At 38.2% G+C, this 20,951-nt stretch overlaps 1 long non-coding RNA gene across 1 annotated transcript; it reads right to left on the minus strand.

Moving 5' to 3' along the window:
- Positions 1 to 350: 350 nt before the first annotated feature.
- On the minus strand, positions 351 to 20,877 carry LOC117085360. Its single transcript, XR_004437923.1, has 4 exons — positions 20,803 to 20,877; positions 18,063 to 18,118; positions 16,985 to 17,090; positions 351 to 385 (listed from the first exon to the last, which is right to left on the minus strand). It is a non-coding gene; the product is annotated as an uncharacterized LOC117085360 (long non-coding RNA).
- Positions 20,878 to 20,951: the final 74 nt, after the last annotated feature.

Below are 20,951 nucleotides of genomic sequence, written 5' to 3' on the forward strand. Positions count from 1 at the left end.
CATAGTAAGACCAATAAACAAAGAACCCCCTCAAAATATTGTGTGTTCACAATGAGTTGAGATGCCTTAGTAGACTTAAAATATTTACAGGTTTAAAAATAATTATAGGCCGGGCATGGTGGCTCACACCTGTAATCCCAACACTTTGGGAGGCCGGGACAGGCGGATCACGAGGTCAGGAGATGGAGACCATCCTGGCTAACACAGTGAAACCCCGTCTCTACCGAAAATACAAAAAATTAGCCGGGCGTGGTGGTGGGCACCTATAGTCCCAGCTACTGGGGAGACTGAGGCAGGAGAATGGCATGAACTCGGGAGGCAGAGCTTGCAGTGAGCCGAGATCACATCACTGCACTCCAGCCCGGGCAACAGAGCAAGACTCCGTCTCAAAAAAAAAAAAAATTATATGTGCACATATCACAGAATTCAAAATACATAGAAGGATAAAAATAAAAGATAAGTTTTCTTTTCTGGTCTTCTCCCTCAACCATGCAATTTTTATGTTTTTTTTTTTCTGAAAATATCATAGAATTGCTTTATATTAAAGCTTCCAAGAATCATCTAGTTCTATATCAGTTCTATAGCATTGATAATCTTATGCAAGAAATATATGGGTTAGATATATTTCCACATTCTGTGGTTACATTTCTTCTCCAAAGTTTCCTTTTCTCTCTGTGTGTTTTTAAAATAGTATCAACTTTTATTTTATTACAGATTCAGAGGACACATGCACAGGTTTGTTACATGAGCATATTGTGTGGCGCTAAGATTTGGGGTATGAATGCTCCCATCACCCAGGAAATGAGCGTAATACCTAATAGGTAGTATTGCAGTCCTTGCCCCCTCCCTCGCTCTCCCTTCTAATAGACCCCAGAGTCTATTGTTCCCATCTTTATGTCCTTGTGTACCAGATGTTTAACACCCATTTATAAGTGAAAACATATGGTATTTTATTTTCTGTTCCTGTGTTAATTCGCTTAGGATAATGGCCTCTAGCTGCATCCATGTTACTGCAAAGGATATGATTTCATTCTTTTTAATGCTGCATAGTATTTCATGGTGTATACGTACACTTTCTTTATCCAGTCCACCGTTGATGGGCACCTAGGTTAATTCCATGTCTTTGCTATTGTGAATAGTGCTGTGATGAATACACAAGTGCATGTGTCTTTTTGGTAGAATGATTTATTTTCCCTTGGCTGTATACCCAGTAATGGGATTGGCAGGTTGAACAGTAGTTCTGTTTTAAGTTCTTTGAGAAATCCCCAAACTGCCTTCCATAGTGGCTGAACTAATTTGCATTCCCACCAACAGTGTATAAGCATTCCTTTTTCTCCACAGCCTCACCAGCATCTGTTGTTTTTTGACTTTTTAATAATTGGCCTGCTGACTGGTGTGAGATGGTATCTCATTGTAGTTTTGATTTGCATTTCTCTGATGATTAATTGTGTGGAGCATTTTTTCATGTTTCTTGGCCATTTATATGTGTTCTTTTGCAAAGTGTCTGTTCATGTCCTTTGCCTACTTTTTTTTTTTTTAATTTTTTTGCGACAGGGTCTCACTTTGTTGCTCAGGCTGGAGTACAGTGGGACGATCACAGCTCACCACGGGCTTGACCTCCCAGACACAAGTGATCCTCCCATCTCAGCCTCTTGAGTAGCTGAGACCACAGGTGTGCCACAATGCCTGGCTAACTTTTTAATTTTTAATTTTTAGTAGGGACAAGGTCTTGCTAGGTTACCCAGACCGGTCTCAAATGCCTGAGCTCAAGCTATCCTCTTGTCTCGGCCTCCAAAAATGCTGGGACTATAGGCATGAGCTACTGTGCCTAGCCACTTTTGCCTGCTTTTTAATGGGGAACATACTCCAAGACTGACCACATGCTTGGCCATAAAGCAAGTCTTAATAAATTCAAGAAAGTTGAAATCATACTAACCATCTCTTGGCCCAGAGTGGTATAAAAATATAATTCAATACCAAAAATATTTTTCAAAAGCACACAATTGTATGGAAATTAAACAATTTGCTTCTGAATGACTTTTGGGTAAACAAACAAATCAAGGCAGAAATAAAAAAATTATTTGAAAATAGAGGTACAACATACTAAAATCTCTGGGATGCAGCAAAAGCAGCATTAAGCAGAAAGTTTATCACACTAAATGTCTACATCAAGAAGTTAGAAAGATCTCAGATTAATGATCTAACATCACATGTGAAGGAACTAGAAAAAAAACTAACCTCAAAGCTAGCAGAAGAAAGGAAATAACTAAAATTGGAACCAAAGTCCAGGAAATTGAGATCCTAAAATCTATATAAAGTATCACCAAAACCAACCAAAAGTTGCCTCTTTGAAAGGATGAACAAGATCAATAGAGCACTAACTAGATTAACAAAGAAAAAAGAAGGTTCAAATAAGCATGATCAGAAATGACAAATGTGACATCATAAATGATCCCACAGAAGTTCAAAAGATCGTCAGAGACTATTATGAACACCTCTAGGCGCACAAACTAGAAAATCCAGAGGAAATGAATACACTCCTGGAAACAAAACACATGACCTCTCAGGATTGAATCAGGAAGAAATTGAACCCTGAAGAGACCAATATCAAGTTCTAAAATTAGTAATAAAAAAATCTACCATCCCCCCAAAATCCCTGGATAAGATGGATTCACAGCTGAAATCTACCAGATGTATGAAGAATAGCTGGTACCAATTCTACTGAAACTAATTCCAAAAACATTGAGAAGGAGGGACTTTTCCTGTCTTATTCTGTGAAGCCAGCATCACCCTAATACCCAAATCTGGGAAAGACACATGAAAAAAGAAAGCTGCAGAGCAATCTCTGTAATGAACAAAGATGCAAAAATCCTCAATGGAATACCAGGGTTATCCTTTGAAAGCTATTGCCAGACAGTATCATTTAGACCTCATTATTTCTCTGACCCAGTGAATCTAATTTTAGTGTTTGAAATTCCCCAGACGCAGATGTTCAGAAAAATCTTCAGATTTTTGCTTTTTAATTTTGAAACTTTGAAACAGCTATTCCTGTATTGTCTTATGTTTTGCTTATTCCCTATATTTTGTTTATTCACATAAAATTTGTTTAACCATTGCAGATTAGGTGCTTGTTCAGAGACCAACTTACTTCAGAAAGAATACTCAAAAGTGTTGAGCTCCATTCCTGGCTCCTCTGGTGATTTAAGATTCTGTGTATGTTGTACAACCTTTATACTCACTTTTCTCTGTTATGAAACTTAATAAAGACACCTTACTGTCTTCTACTTTGTACAGTGAGGGAGAAGCTTTGTTAGCCAGGAATAACTTTGTTTCAGGTCAAGGATCGAGGTGGAGAAATTCACTTGTTTCAGTGACTGCTTTTTAAGACTAGGGTGTGGATGGGGTTAAAAAAAGTTTTCACTGGCCTTAGGCCAAATTTAAATCTAGGTGATGTGAATACAAACCTGGGAACCTCCTCACTTCATCCCTCTACTCTAAATTGAATTTTAGCACTCTATATTTGCTTGCATTTCTTTTTCTTTTTTTCTTTTTTCTTTTTTAATTGAGATGGGGTCTTACTCTGTCACCCAGGTTGGAGTCAGTGGCATGACCTTGGCTCACTGCAGCCTCTGCCTCCAGAGCTTCAGCCATCCTCCCACCTCAGCCTCCCAAGTAGTTGAGACAACAGGAGCACACCACCACTCCTGGCTAATATCTTATATTTTTGGTGGGGACTGGGTTTTGCCATGTTGCCCAGGCTGGTCTCAAACTCCTGAGATCAAGCAATCTGCCTGTGTCAGCCTCCCAAAGTTCTGGGTTTACAGGCCTGAGCCATCATGCCTGGCCTGCTTGTGTTTCTTTATGTCAATGATAATTATTTCGCTTGCTGACTCCTGAAGAATAGAGACTATAAATTATTTTTGCATACTCCACAACACAAACCTGAGTGTTTCATATATGGCAGGTACCAGATATTAGGTTGGTATAAAAGTAATTGTGGGTTTTCCTTTTTTTTTTTTGCACCAACCTAATTAAAATATTTGTTGAGTATTTTATGCTAATGTAGGGTTAGCATGTAGGCTAATGTAGGGTTAATTATCTAATGGATAGGAAACTAAAACAACAGCAGAAGCAACAACAACAACTTAAAAAAAAAACCAATTCAGTAATAGAAAGGGAAGAGAGTGTAAATGGCAGTGTTACATGACTGGAAACATGTTTAGAAAGATGAATATGTGCAAAGCTGTCAGATTTAACAAACAAATATACAGGAAGCCCTGTATCTTACCTGGCAACCTTAGTATGATGTTAATATAGACTCTTTAGAAGACTTGAGGAACAAGACAATGGAGACAACTAGGAGACTACTGAAATTATTGTGGGAGAAGAGACTTTCTGACAAATACATGTGCAAGAACTGAATTGAGGGCACAGTGTGGAGGTAGAATGTACAGGACTTGCTGACTGGATGTGGGAAGTGAGGTAGAAGTGAGATCAAGTGATTCCTTCAAGATTTTTAATTTAGATTACTAAGTAGGTGATTGCATAAAAATGATATCGAGAAAGCTAGGAGGAGAGTTAGAGAGTAAAGGGATTATCTTGGTCAATTTTGTGTTACCATAACAGAATATCTGACACTGGGTAATTTATAAAGAAAAAGGTTTATTTTTCTTATGATTCTGATGGCTGTAAAGTTCAAGATTGGACATCTGCATTTGATGAGAGCCTCAGGGTCTTTCTACTTCATGGTGGAACGTGAAGGGGAGCTTGTATGTGTAAAGATCACATGGTAAAAGAGGAAGCAAGAGAAAGGGTGAGAAAAGTGACAGGCTCTTTATAACAACCAGCTCTCTTGGGAACTAATGGAATGAACACTCACTCACCCTTGAAGGAGGACATTAATCTGTTCATGTAGGATCCACCCCCATGACCCAAACACCTCCCATTAGGCCCCACCTCCAACATTGGTGATCAAATTCCAACGTGAGGTTTGGAGGGGACAAACATCTAAGCCAAGCATAGATAGAGAAATAAAATAAGTTCAATGTAAACATTTTTTAATTTGCCAGATGAAATAACCATCAGATATTTAGAGATATAGATTTAGAGCCTTTGAGAGATTTGGTGAATACAGACATATGATAGCCTTTGAAGGACTCTAAGAAGTAGAGGTAGATTTTGCTGGAATGCCAGATGGTTGATCCAGGGTGAAGACATGTATCTCCTGAAGTTGAATTTGGATCAAGAAACAGAAGAGACAAATGTATATAAATGTTCCCTTGAACAGTGTGTATATATCATTAGTGTAATTTCACAATGGTGGTGTAAATCTGAGTATAACAGAGAAATGATGAAGCAAGAAAATTTCCCCTTAACTCTTTTTTTTTTTTTTTTTTTGAGACAGAGTCTCACTCTGTTGCCTGGGCTGGAGTGCAGTGGCCTGATCTCAGCTCACTGCAAGCTCCGCCTCCCAGGTTTACGCCATTCTCCTGCCTCAGCCTCCGAGTAGCTGGGACTACAGGTGCTTGCCACTTCGCCCGGCTAGTTTTTTGTATTTTTTAGTAGAGATGGGGTTTCACCGTGTTAGCCAGGATGGTCTCGATCTCCTGATCTCGTGATCTGCCCGTCTTGGCCTCCTAAAGTGCTGGGATTACAGGCCCCTTAACTCTTGCAGAACTTTACCAGAGTAGAAACTTACCAGAATCTCTGATGACTTTGCCTTTGGTATAGGGAATAAAGGGCAAGAGATAAATTTGAACAGGCAGTGCTGCTCCTGCTTAAATCACTCCTGGAACTCTTAGCCAGGTATTTGCAGCCAGGTGTATTCTTGGATAGATCTATTAAAGACTTATAGTAGGAGCATATGTGTGTGGCAGAGATTGGGGATGGGAGTCGGTGTGTTTCACCAATCCATAACCCTCCTATAATGCTGCTGTGCTGCTCAATATTTATTGAAAAAAAAGTGAATGAATGAGTGAATATTGAATAAATAGCTAGAGATATAGCTATTAATAAACACAAAGGTAATAATAACATAAAGGTAATAATATCAATATAAGTGTAGTAGAATGAATGATATGAAAAATTGAAATTAATTATTTCCCATGAGTCTGTAGATGTCTCAAGGAAGAATTTTGTAGATAAGGAACTTATGTTGGAAAAGCACACAAACTGGAGAACAGTCCAAAAAAAAATATACTTCTAGCTCTGTCACATGCTTTTTCCTGCATATAGCAGCAAATTCTGTGTGTGGTAGTGCTAGCATTTTTCCTCCCATGAGGATGCATAGAATGTCAGCACCTGTTTACAGTTGCTGTAAGAACTGTAAGTCACAATGGCTTTTCCATTGTGAAGAGGGAGGAACAAAGTGGGGAGAGTTGGATAAAAATATGTATGACATGGGTGCATGAATCAAATAAGTCCCCAGAGGTAGAAAAATAAGGATCTATGTGTAGCTTCTCACACAGATCACTCCTCCTATCTGTAGTTAGCAACTGGATTTTGATAATCTGAGAACAAAAAGAGAATGGAAGGATTTAGATGGGGAACAAAAAGAACTAGAACTAAAGAAATAAGAGCACAGCCTCTACTAAGAATACAACAAAACAGGAAAAAAATTTTTTTTTAAAAAGAGTTTAAATGTTTGGAGCTCCATCTTCTGGTCATGAAGCAGAATAGAATTGAAATGTAATATTAATCATGAAAGCTAAAATGTATCAATAGGAACTGTGTTAAATGTATTATCTCATTTAATTTATCTGCCCTGCCAAATAAACTACCAACTCTTGAACTTGAAAATTAAGGTAGTTCATATTCTAGCTCCAACCTCTTGTTTCATCATCATTCATTTAACAAGCATATACTAGAGCCTAGCAGGCAAACAGTATTATGTTTTACACGGCTGGGCTTTCTGGGAAGTACAAACCCATCATTCTTGGCACCTACTTTCAAGGAGTGACTCTTTAATTGCCATCGAAACACACAGTGAGAAAAATGCCACAAGACAGCCAAAAAACCGAGTTTCCAAAGTGTGAGAGAGGGAAAAGTCAACCTCTGAACACACACCCCACTGGGGAAACTGAAAATCTAGATCATGGGAAAAGGATTTAACCTTACCTAGAGCTGAAATGGATTTAGGGACCCAGGTGAAATATAAAAGTAGAAGAAGCAGTGTGAAGAGCCCTGTAGGCACTCCCAGTCCCCAGCTCAAATGGTGGGAAGCCATTCCTGGCCTAATCTCACAGAGGTACTTGGGGAAGGGAAGGCAGCCAGCAGAACTGGGGAGGAACCACAGGATAAAGAAAGCTTCCAGCTGAACTTTGTAATAATTTCAACTGAGCATGAGTTTTTCTGAGCACAGTTGGTGGTGGTGGGGGGATGGTGAATGGGAAGTGTAGATACAAGTATACAAGCCACAGCTGATGGTGTGGGCAGGCAGGAAGCAGCAAGGCCTGAGAGCCCTGTGTGCTTTCTCAGTGGCGAGGATTATAACCTGGGGCAAGATCTCAACCCTGTTCACCAGCTGCCTGTATATAAACTCAGTGTGGTTGGGGGGCACAGTGGCAGTGAGACTGGCCTTAGTGGCTGCATAGGAGCTGGGTGATGTCTGTCACTGCTAGCTTTCCCCTACCTCCCTGGTGGCCTGTATGATGCAGCAGAGGCAGCCATAATCTTCCTGGGAACATAACCCCATTGGTCTGAGAACCACCCCAATCACCCACAGTCACCACAACAAGCCTCGCCCAAAAAGAATCTGAGCTCAGATCCACCTAACCCTGCCCTGACCTGATGGCTTTTCTCTACCTGCCCTGATAGCTGAAGTCAAAAGACAAAACTCTTGGGAACTCTATTGTTCCCATTGCTTGAGAAACCCAAGTACTCATTCTGGCCAACATAGGGCAAGATTATATCGCCCTTCTACTACTGCAGCTGATGCTGTCTTGAAAGCACCATCTCGTGGCTGGAGACCAACTAACTCAATACATTACAGCAAGTCAGAATAACCCTGCTCAAAAGAAGAAAAAAATAACAGCTAATTCTACTGCCTGCAACAACCTGGCTAACCAGAGGTCCTGAGCCTATCCACATGAAACCTTCACTGCTAGCATAACCAGCATTTGAGAAAACCAGTACATAAACAAAATTACAACAAAGGACTCTCACAGAGTCCACTTCATTCCCTTGCCACCTCCACCAGACCAGCTGGTGGTATAAATTTAACAAAGCCTCCAAAAAATTTGGGATTATGTTAAACAACCAAACCTAAGAATAATTGGTGTTCCAAGGAAGAAGATAAATCTAAAAGTTTGGAAAACTTATTTGAGGGAATAATTGAGAAAAACTTCCCTGGTTTTGCTAGAGATCAAGACATCCAAATATAAGGGAGAGCTGAAGATGTATCACATCACAGAACTCTTTGCAGACATTTCCAGCATGAGCCAGGAATCCAGTAGCTCCATTGGGTGGCCAGACCCAGAAGGGCAATAACAATCACTGCAATCTGGCTGTCAGGAAACCCCATCCCTAGGGGAAGGGGCAGAGCACCACATCAAGAGATCACCATATGGGATGAAAGAATCTGAACAGCAGCCCTTGAGTCCCAGAATCTTCCACTGAAAAAGTCTATCCAAAGAAGGAGGAGCCAAAAAGTAGTGTTAATATGACAAAAGGAGATTCTATCACACCCCCAAAAGATCACACTAGCTCTCCAGCTGTGGCTTCAAACCAAGAAGAAATCTCTGAATTGCCAGACAAAATGTTCAGAAGACTGATTATTAAGCTACCCAAGGAGGCACTAGAGAAAGGTGAAAACCAACTTAAAGAAATTCAAGGCCAGGTGTGGTGGCTCATGCCTGTAATACCAGCACTTTGGGAGGCTGGGGCGGGCAGATCATGAGGTCAGGAGATTGAGACCATCCTGGCTAACACAGTGAAACCCCATCTCCACTAAAAAATACAAAAAAATTAGCCAGGTGTGGTGGCAGGCACCTGTAGTCCCAGCTACTCGGGAGGCTGAGGCAGGAGAATGGCATGAACCTGGGAGGTGGAGCTTGCAGTGAGCTGAGATCACGTCACTGCCCTCCAGCCTGGGTGACAGAGCGAGACTCTGTCTCAAAAAAAAAAAAAAAGATATTCAAAAAAAACCCCACAAAAAACCAATACAGGATATGGATGAAAAAGCCTCCAGTGAAACAGATATCATAAAGAAAAGACAATCACAACTTCTGGAAATGAAAGACATCCTTAGAAAAATGCCAAATACACTGGAAAATTTCAACAATAGAATCAAACAAGTAGAAGAAAGAACTTTAGAACATGAAGACAAGGTTTTCAAGTTAATTCAACGAAGACAAGGAAAAAGCAATAAAAAATTGAACAAAGCCTTCAAAAATTTTGGGATTATGTTAAACAACCAAACTTGAGAATAATTGGTGTTCCAAGGAAGAAGATAAATCTAAAAGTTTGGAAAACTTATTTGAGGGAATAATCAAGGAAAACTTCCCTGGTTTTGCTAGAGATCTAGACATCCAAATATAAGAAGCTAGAAGAACACCTGGAAAATTCATTGCAAAAAGATTATCACCTAGGCACATAGTCATCAGGTTATCTAAAGTCAGAACAAAGAAAATAATCTTAAGAGCTGTGAGGCAAAAGCATCAGGTAACCTATAAAGGAAAACTTGACAGATTAACAGCAGATTTCTCATCAGAAACCTTGCAAGCTAGAAGAGATTGGGGTCCTATCTTTAGCCTCCTTATACAAAATAATTATTAGCCAGGAATTTTGTATCCAGCTAAACTAAGCTTCATAAATGAAGGAAAGATACAGTCTTTTTCAGACAAACAAATCCTGAGAGAATTTGCCTCTATCAAGCCAGTACTACAATAAATGCTAAAAGGAGTTCTAAATCTTGAAATGAAACCTCAAAATACCCCAAAATGGAACTTCCTTAAAGCACAAATCTCACAGGACATATAAAACAGTAGCACAATAAAAAAAAATGTGGTATTCAGGCAACAACTAGCATGATGAGTGAACATTACCTCACATTTCAATATGAACAATGACCTAAACGCTCCACTTAAAAGATACAGATGGCAGAATGGATAAGAATTCACCAACCAAATATCTGCTGTCTTCAAGAGACTCACCTAACACGTAAGGACTCACATAAACTTAAGGTAAAGGGGTGGAAAAAGATATTCCATGCAAATGGAAACCACAAGTCAGCAGAAGTAGCTATTATTAGACAAAACAGACTTAAAATCTGTTAAAAGCAACAACAGTTTAAAAAGACACAGAGGGACATTATACAATGATAAAAGGATTAGTTCAACAGGAAAGTATCACAATCCTTAATATATATGCGCATAACACTGGAGCTTCCAAATTTATAAAACAATTACTACTAGATGTGAGAAATAAGATAGATGGCAACACAATAATAGTGGAGGACTTCAATACTCCACTGACAGCACTAGACAAATAATCAAGACAGAAAGTCAACAAAGAAACAATGGACTTAAACTATACCCTAGAACAAATGGACTTAACAGATATTTATAGAGCATTCTACCCAACAACAGCAGAATATACATTCTTTTCTTCAGCACATGGAACATTCTCCAGGAGAGGCCATGTGATAGGCTGCAAAACAAGTTTCAGTAAATTAAGAAAATCGAAATTATATCAAGTATACTCTCAGACCACAGTGGAATAAAACTGGAAACTAACTCCAAAAGGAGCCCTCAAGACTATCCAAATACATGGAAATGAAATAATCTGCTCCTGAATGATCTTTGGGTCAACAATGAAATCAAGATGTAAATTAAAAAATTATTTGAACTGAACAATAATAGTGACACAGCCTATCAAAACCTCTTAGATACAGAAAAAGTGACACTAAGAGGAAAGTTCATAGCATTAAATGCCTGCATCAAAAAGTCTAAAAGGGCACAAATAGACAATCTAAGCTCACATCTCAAAGAACTAGATAAATAAAAACAAACCAAACCCAAGCCCAGCAGAAGAAAAGAAATAACAAAGATCAGAGCAGAACTAAATGAAATTGAAAACAAAAAAATAAAAGTAAACGAAACGAAAAGCTGGCTTTTGAAAAGATATACAAAATCAATAGACCATTAGTGAGATTAACCAAGAAAAGAAGAGAGAAGATCCAAATAAATGAAATTAGAAATGAAATGGGAGATATTACAACTGATACCACAGAATTACAAAAGATCGTTCAAAGCTACTACAAACACGTTTATGTGCACAAATTGGAAAACCTGGAGGAGATGGATAAATTCCTGGAAATATACAACCCTCCTAGATTAAATCGGAAAGAGGCCAGGTGTGGTGGCTTATGCCTGTAATCTCAGCACTTTGAGAGGCCAAGGCGGGCAGATCAGTTGAGGCCAGGATTTTGAGACAAGCCTGGCCAACATGGCAAAATCCTGTCTCTACTAAAAATACAAAGGTTAGCCGGGTGTAGTGGAGCATGCCTGTAATCCCAGCTGTTTGGGTGGCTGAGGCAAGAGAATCACTTTAAACTGGGAGGTGAAGGTTGCAGTGAGCCAAGACTGCACCACTGTACTCCAGTCTGGGTGACAGAGCAAGACTCTGTCCAAAAAACAAAACAAAACAAAACAAAACAAAAAAACCCCAAACCAAAAAACAAACAAAAACCAGCAAGAAATAGGAACTCTGAACAGAGCAATAACAAGTAAGGAGATTGAAACAGTAATAAAAAAAAATGCCAACAAAAAAAAGTTCAGGACCAGATGGATTCACAGCTGAATTCTGTCAGACACTCAAAGAAGAACTGGTACCAATCCTACTGAAACTATTCCAAAAGATAGAGAAAGTTCTAAATCTTGAAATAAAACCTCAAAATACACCAAAATGGAACTTCCTTAAAGCATAAATAGAGATAGAGGTAATCCTCCCCAAATCATTCTGTGAACCCAGTATTACCCTAATAGTAAAACTAGGAAAGGAACTAAGCAAATAAGAAAACTACAGACCAATATCCTTGATAGACAGAGATGCAAAAATCCTCAACAAAATACTAGCTAACCGAATCCAACAGCATATGAAAAAGATAATACACCATGTTCAAGTGGGTTTCATACCAGGTATTCAGGGTTGGTTTAACATCCACAAGTCAATAAATATGATACACCACATAAATAGAAGTAAAAACAAAAATCATATGATTATCTTAATAGATGCAGAAAAAGCATTTGACAAAATGCAGCATCCCTTTATGATTACAACTCTCAGCAAAATCAGCAAAGAAGGGACATACCTTAAGGTAATAAAAGCCATTTATGACATACTCATAGACAACTTTATGCCGAATGGGGAAAAGTTGACAGTATATCCCCCTGAGAACTGGAACAAAACATGGATACTCACTTTCACCACCTCTATTTAGCATGGTACGGGAAGTCCTAGCCAGAGCAATCGGACAAAAGAAAGAGATAAAGGCATCCTAACTGGTAAAGAGAAAGTCAAACTGTCACTGTTTGCCAGTGATATGATTGCATACCTAGAAAACCCTAAAGACTCATCCAAAAAGCTCCTAGATCTGGTAAATAAATTCAGTAAAATTTCAGGATAAAAAATCAATGTACACAAATCAGTAGTACTGCTATACACCAACAGTGACTAATCTGAAAATCAAATCAAGAATGCAACCCCTTTTACAGTAGCTGCAACAAACAAACAAACAAACAAACAAAAACACTTAGGAATATACCTAACCAAAGAGATGAAAGATCTTTACAAAGAAAACTATAAAACATTGCTGAAAGAATTCACAGATGACACAAACAAATGGAAATACATTCCATGCTCATTGATGGGTAGAATCAATATGGTGAAAATGACCATATTGCCAAAAGCAATCTATAAATTCAATGCAATTTGCATCAAATACCATCATCATTCTTTAAAGAACCCGAAAAAACAATCTTAAAATTCATATGGAACCAAAAAAGAGCCCACATATCCAAAGCAAGACTAAATAAAAAGAACAAATCTGGAGACATCACATTACCCAACTTCAAACGATGCTACAAGGTTGCAGTCACCACAATAGCAGGTACTGTTATAAAAACAGGCATGTAGACCAATGGAACAGCATAGAGAACCCAGAAATAAAGCCAATTACTTACAGCCAACAGATCTTTAGCAAAGTAAACAAACACATAAAATGGGCAGAGGACACATTACTCAACAAATAGTGCTGGGATAATTGGTAAGCCACATGTAGAAGAATGAAACTGGATCCTCATCTCTCACCTTATACAAAAATAAACTTAAGATGGATCAAAGACTTAAATCTAAGACCTGAAACCATAAAAATTCTGGAAGATAACATTGGAAAAATTATTCTAGACATTGACTTAGGCAGAGTTCATGACCAAGAACCCACAAGCAAATGCAAAAAAAAAAAAAAAAAAAAACCCAAGATAAATAGATGTGTCTTAATTAAACTAAAAACCTTCTGCACAACAAAAGAAATAATCAGCAGAGTAAACAGACAACCCACAGAGTAGGAGAAAATATTTGCAAACTATGCATCCAACAAAGGACTAATACCCAGAATCTACAAGGAACTCAAACAAATCAGCAAAAAAAAAAAAAAAAAAAAAAAAAAGAAAACAAACAAAAAAAACAAATAATCCCATCAAAAAGTGGGCAAAGAACATGAACAGACAATTCTCAAAGGAAGATATACAAATGGCCAACAAACATATGGAAAAATGCTCAATATCACTAATAATCAGGGAAATGCAAATCAAAACCACAGTGTGATACCACTTTATTCCCACAAGAATGACCATAATTAAAAAATAAAAATAAATAGATGTTGGCATGGATATGGTGAAAAGGGAACAGTTTTACATTGATGGTGGGAAAGTAAGCTAGTACAACCACTATAAAAAACAGTATGGAGATTACTTAAGGAACTAAAAGTAGAACTACCATTTGATCCAGCAATACCACTACTGGATATCTAACCAGAGGAAAACAAGTCACTATATGAAAAAGTCACTTGCCCATGCATGTTTATAACAGCACAATTTGCAATGCAAAAACATGGAAGCAGCCTAAATGCCTATTAACCAAAGAGTTCTGCTATATATATATATATATACCAGAAAATGTGATATATATATATATATATATACACACACACACAGAGAGACACACACACATACACACACACAGTGGAATGCTACTCAGCTATTTTAAAAAGGAATGAAATAATGGTATTTGCAGCAACCTGGTTGGAATCGGAGACCATTATTATAAGTGAAGTAACTCAGGAATGGAAACCCAAACAACAAATGTTCTCACGTATAAGTGGGAGATAAGCTATGAGGATGCAATGGCATAAGTGTGATATAATGAACTCTAAGGGCCCTGGGAAAATTGTGTGAGGTGGGGGTGAGGAATAAAAGACTACACATTGGGCATAGTGCACACTGCTCAGGTGATGGGTGCACCAAAATCTCAGAAATCACACCTAAAGAACTTATCCAGCTAACCAAGCACTACCTGTTCCCTCACAACTATTGAAATAATAATCACTTTCAAAAATAGAAGTAAACCACACACACACTGATTATTTTACACTTAGTATGAATTACACAAGTAATACATGAACAATGCTTCTTTCCCTAGATTGAAACTTCACAGAAATGATGACACTTTTCTTTGACTAGCACCACAGTCATAATCTTTCCTTCCTCCTAGCAGTAATCATAGTTGTGGGTTTGTGGATGCTTCTGAATATTATTTAAGCTATAATCAACACGTAAATGTACACATAGAAAATTGATTGTTACTTCTTGTAAACTTGAGTAGAGTTGTATTATGTATGACAGTGTTTTAAGTACACTATTGTCTACTTAAAAAACAAATAGAGGGGACTCTCTAAAAGAAAACATTTATTTAGGAATGGGGCTTCGCAATGGAAATATACATGCCATAGTAAACTATGTACATATTCAGAAAGGTAAAGGAAGACAAAGATTTTTAAAGGAAAAATGATAATTGTGTAATTGTTTTGTGATAATTAGTTTTGGCTACAAGGATCAATACCAAGGGTGATGCCAGTCTGAGGTTGGAAGGGCAGTTGCTGGGCAGATGTCCTGACAGAAGGATTTTTTGTGTGTAAGGTTGTGATAACCTTTCTGCAAATTTGTGGGGTAGTTTTCAGAGCCTTTTGTGATAGTTCTTGTTATGAGGGCTTAGTGCTTGAGAACTCTGTCTTCATGGCTTTCCCCAGGTCTATTTTTTTAGTTTTTAACACAAGTGACTCCATTTTGATTCTGGCAACTTGCACATTTCCCCCTTTGGATCAAGATCTTTCTCCAAAGCATCACTGATGAATCATCCTGTAGTTAGGGTTTGATTGTCCTTCAGTACTGGAATAGGCCTATCCTGGTTTGGTCTGGTCTTCCCATGTTTGAGGGAAGTGGTTGGCAAGTAGGAGTCAGTATCAGAACATTTTTAGCCACGTTTGAGCAACATGGGAGCTTAGGAGGGAGTGGCTTTCAGGATAAGGCTATCTGGAATCCCTTGTTAAGTTAATTTTGTCAGTTCCATAGGTCTCTGTTATCATTTCAAAGTGCCTGGCCAGTATTAGTCTATCAGAAGTCATACTTCTCTGAAAACTTAACAAGCAATAGGTATAAGGTTTAAAAGGGGAAAATACAAAGTAAATTGATAATCTTAGTTTGTATAAAAGTTTTGAGTCATGAACTAGGCTTAAAGACTACTACTTGAATAAATCAAATGACTATGGGAAATTAAGTAAGACTTGTAACCATGTGGCCTGTTTTCTCACTTTGCATTTATGGATCTCAACTTTCCCAGAGGAATATACCCAGGTACAGCATGTAGTATTAGCAATAGCTACAGACATCTCCTATAGGTAATAGCCAATAGGTAATATTGAGCAATTTTGTCATCTAATATCTTGTGACTGGATTGAATGAAAGCAGAGAGTGATCAACCATTATACTGGGGATGATGCCAAAGTCACCTACTAGGCGGACTAAAGGATCTCCTTGCCTGAGTGTGGTGGTTCATGCCTACAATCCTAACACTTTGGGGGCCCAAGGCAGGAGGATCACTTGAGGTCAGGAGTTCAAGACCAGCCTGGGCAATATAGTGAGATCCTGTCTCTACAAAAAATAAAAAAATAAATTGAGTGTAGTGGTATGTGCCTGTAGTCCTAGCTACTTGGGAGGCTGAGACAGGAGGACTACTTGAGCCCAGGAATTTGAGACTGAAGGGAACTATGATTGCATCACAGATTAGGACCCATCTCTAAAAAAAAAAAAAAACAGAAAAAAAGGATGTTCTAGGATAGGTTCTGTCAAGTTACCAGCAGACGTTTCTGATTGTTAACTTTTAATGTCACCATTATCTTGCCAAGTGAAAAATGTAAGCATTAAGAGAGGTAAGAGTCTCATTATGATATGGAGGGTTGTTCTGATGTCTTGGAGAAAGCTGTCTGAGGCATGAAGACATCAACTTCTTATCCTGGTTTGCAGTTTGAATGTCTCTATCTATGGCATCAGGTGGTTTGTTGAACTTTCTGTGTGACACGTCCATCAGTCATGAAACTTATCCCTTAAAATTCATCTAGTTTTAGTTTTTAGGGCTTCAGAACAAAAGAGTTCCCATTTTTAGTAATTCCATGGGAGAAAGTTGTATTGGAGAGCTCTAGAAGAATTCAGGATATAGTCTAGTCTGTAGGTAGATAGCAAGGACTCAAAAACAATGCACAAGGCTACAGTCTAATAACACATATATTATAGCTTTTCTTTAGAAACATAAGTTTTTATCTCCATATCGATCACATGAAAGTCTCAGATTTAAAACCTTTTGAGGCTAGGTAGGTTTTACCTACCATCTTAAGGTTTTTGGGGCCTGCCAGGAAGTGACAATGTTTACTCACTCACTATAAGACTGGAAATCCTTGAAATCAGGTATTCTATGCACGTTCTCAAATATGATATTCCAGTCAATGCCTTGGTAATATAGCCAATGCTTCCAATTGTATTCTGTTATAAAGAGAAAGTAGATTTTTACTGAACTTATCCAAATAACCATACAGCCATAAGAATACTCATGAAGAGTTTCCAAATTTTGGAGGGATCAAGTAAGAAGAAAAAGTAAATGTTTCCACCTTTGTTCTCAAAAGTATGCTTTACCATATTGCTTTAAACTGTAGATAGCTTAAGAAAAAAGTTACCTTAAATTTGGAAAACAAAACATTTAAGAGTCAAAAATGTTTCAAATTAAAGTCATAAAAACATTATCTTCAGCAGTTACTTAATGTCATGTAAGTAATTTTTGTTCTGCTTGATCTTGATGAGTAGTTTCATGAATTCAGCAATTTCTTCATTAGAATTCTAAAAAACTTCAATTAGTTCATCAATCTTAGTTATTAAAACCTATATTTTAATTCTTCTTCTTCCTTCCTCCTTCTCATTCTTCTCCTTCCTTCTTTCCTTCCTTGTTCCCTCTCTTCCTTCCTTCATTCCCCTCCCTTCCCTCCCTTCCTTCCTTCCTTCCTTTTCTTCTTCTCCTTCCTTCCTTCCTTTTCTTCTTCTGCTTCCTCCTTTTCCTATTCCTCTTCCCCTCCCCCTCCCCTCCCTCCTCCCCTCCCTCCTCCCCCTCCCCCTCCCCTCCCTCCTCCCCTCCCTCCTCCCCCCCTCCTCCCTCCCTCCCCCTCCTCCTCCTCCTCTATTCTTCTTCCTTCTTCTTTTCTCCTCATTTTTTTCTTTTCTGGAGACAAGGTCTGGTTCTACTGCCCAGGTTGGAGTGCAGAGTGGCACGATCATGGCTCACTGTAACCTCACCTCCTGTGCTCAAGCCATCCTCCCACCTCTGCCTCCTGAGTAGCTGGGATTACAGGCATGTGCCACCACACCCAGCTGGGTTTTTTTTTAAATTTTATTTTTAGTAGAGACAAGGTCTCCCTACATTGCCCAGGCTCCTCTCGAACTCCTGAGCTCATGCAATCCACTCACCTTGGCCTCCCAAAATGTTGGGATTACAGGCATGAGCCACCACACCCAGCCAAAACCTGTATTAAAAAAAAATTGATATATAATAGTTGTCACATTTTTGGGGTACATGTGGTATTTTGATACCTGTATACAATGTGTAATGATCAAATCAGGGTACCTGGGATATCCATCACCTCAAACATTCATCTTTTGTTTGTGTTGGAAATAGTACAAATTTTCTTTTCTAGCTATTTTGAAATACAGAATAAATTATTGTTAACTATAATTTCCCTTCTGTACTACTGAATACTAGAACTTATTCCTTCTATCTAACTGTATTTTGTACCCTTAACCAACCTCTCTTCATGCCTCCTTCCCCACTTTTCTTCCTAGCCTCTGGTAACCATTTTACTCTCTACCTCCATGAGAGCCACTTTTTTTTTTTGCTTTCATACATGAATGAGAACGTCCTGTATTTGTTTTGATGTGCCTGGCTTATTTCACTTAACATAATGACCTGCAGTTCCACCCATGTTGCTGCAAATGACAGGATTTTATTCTTTTTTAATGGCTGAATAATATTCCATCTAGTATATTTATATACATGACATTTTCTTTATTCACTCATCCATTGATGGACAATTCAAAAAAAATTTCTATTTTTATTTTATCAACAAATTCAAGGCCAGTTTACTGGGCCAGGGGTGGTGGCTCATCCCTATAATTTCAGCATTTTCAGAGGCTGAGGTGGGATAATCGCTTGAGGCCAGGAGTTCGAGACCAGCCTGAGCAACACGGTAAAACTCTGCCTCTATAAAAAATACAAAAATTAGCCAGGCATGGGGGCACATACCTGTAGTCTCAGCTACTTGGGAGGCTGAGGTGGGAGGATTGATTGAGCACAAGTGTTTGAGGCTACAGTGAGCGCCACTGCACTCCAGCCTAGGAACAAAGCAAGACGCCACCTCAAAACAAACCACCCCCACACCAATAAAACACCAACAGCTTATTTATCAAAGATTTATTTAAGTTGTATTAACTAAAAGGCATTTGGATTTATTACCATATATTTTATGATTGCTTATTTATCTAAGCTAATCTGAATAGGATTTCTTAAGGAATTTCTAGCCAAGTACACCAGATTTTACTATTTAGACACAGCATACAACACCACACATAAACACATATACATACACACAATAAAGATCTTATAGCTTTAATTTTAGAATTTTAGTCACTAGATAGTAAGGCATAGTAATACAAACTCACAAGTTTATAAAAGAATAGTTGAATCCAAACTGTATTTTTGACAAAATGGGACCTGTTCACGTGGAGAAGTGTTATTTTCCCTAATAAGTAATCTAAGAAAAGCTGTGGACCAAAATTTTTAGGTAAACCATCTTGGTTTTAAATAAATCTTGTGTCCCTTTTTTCCAGTTTTAAATGAGTTTAGGGTTAAATTTTCAATTGTTTACATTTTAGCTGGGACTGGCTGACTTCTATAAGAAAATCAAAATCTCCAAGTTGCCTTAAACTTTTTAGTAACAAATCTTTCTTTTGTTTGCTGATCTGGTTTGCTTGACTAGTCAATGCAGACAGGGAAGAATTTTGGCAGGTTTTTTTATTTTTATTTTTTGGTCAGCTTTTCTGGCCCCTGTGTAACAGACAGACAAAGCAATTTTTATGCCAGTGATACCTTATATCATTGCTCTAAGTTCAAGATTTTGACCTATCTGATCTGAAACCATAGCTTGTATAAACACATATCTCTTTATGCCCTTTTAGAATATCAATCTTTCTATTAACTGTTTCATCACCCTAAGCAATTAATAGTTAGGGAAACCTCAATTTACATTTCCAAAAGGTGCCTAGGTTGTTGACTGCCATGGAGCGGTTGTAATTTGTAAGGCCATTAATTTGAAAGCCCTTTAAGATTTTTATCCTTATCCTGGTTAAAATGCTCTAAAAAAAGGTCTAAGCAGCTTTTGAAATTAGCAACAGTGTGTTATCTTAACACAAATGAAAAAGTTAACAGATTTAGAGTAGTCAGAAAAAAAATAGAGAACTAAAAAGACTACATGTTAACTCTATAGTTGGTTGCAGTTTCTAATTGAATTCTAAGAAAAAAACAAGATTGGGGACTTCAAATGATATTCATGATGGCCATTAATTTAAAAACATGCATGAGGAAAAGCCATGTGGCCAGCTGGAGTCCCAGAAAGCTTGACATGCCTGAATGTTTGAGAATCTCATTCTGTTTCTGACTAATTTCTCCAGAGCAAAGAAAATGCTATAAATCCTGTCAGGAAGTTTACACTGGTAGTTTAGATCATGGTGACCAACCCAGTGGCTTTTAATTGGCCATATCATGCCTACTATTTAGAATGTTTATTTCTGCTCTTGGAAGATGTTCAGAAACAAGCAAGGGAAAAAGGGCCAAATCATTTACAGACACACACAACCTAACCAAAATGAAACCAAAATCAGAGTGCTCACAAAATTTTTAACCCAGCCATGCAGTTCAAACAAAATATTAAGCCAGATGCACCAAATCAAAAGTGAATTCACCAGAAAAGAATGCCTCATAGACAGAATGTAAACTCTGTAGAAACCAGATAACTCAAACCAGAAGGACATTTGTCTTTTACCAGAAAGGGCTTGCCAGAAATAACTTTTATAGTCCCAGGAGGGATGCAAGGTCCTTTATTTAAGATGGCCTTATAACCAAATCAGATCCCAAATAAAGTAAACAAGAACTCACCAAAGGGAGGGAGTCCAAGAGTCCTAGAGGAGATTCACTGTGGGAGAAAAGGCAACACTGAAGTCAGTCAGTACTGCACTCAATTCCACGGGCCACCGATTCATCAAAGGGGAGTTGACTTTGGCCTCACTGCTGACACCATTAATGTG

The sequence above is a fragment of the Trachypithecus francoisi genome, unplaced genomic scaffold (genome assembly GCF_009764315.1).
Source record: "Trachypithecus francoisi isolate TF-2019V2 unplaced genomic scaffold, Tfra_2.0 Lachesis_group1, whole genome shotgun sequence".
In the NCBI taxonomy this organism is placed as follows: Eukaryota; Metazoa; Chordata; class Mammalia; order Primates; family Cercopithecidae; genus Trachypithecus; species Trachypithecus francoisi.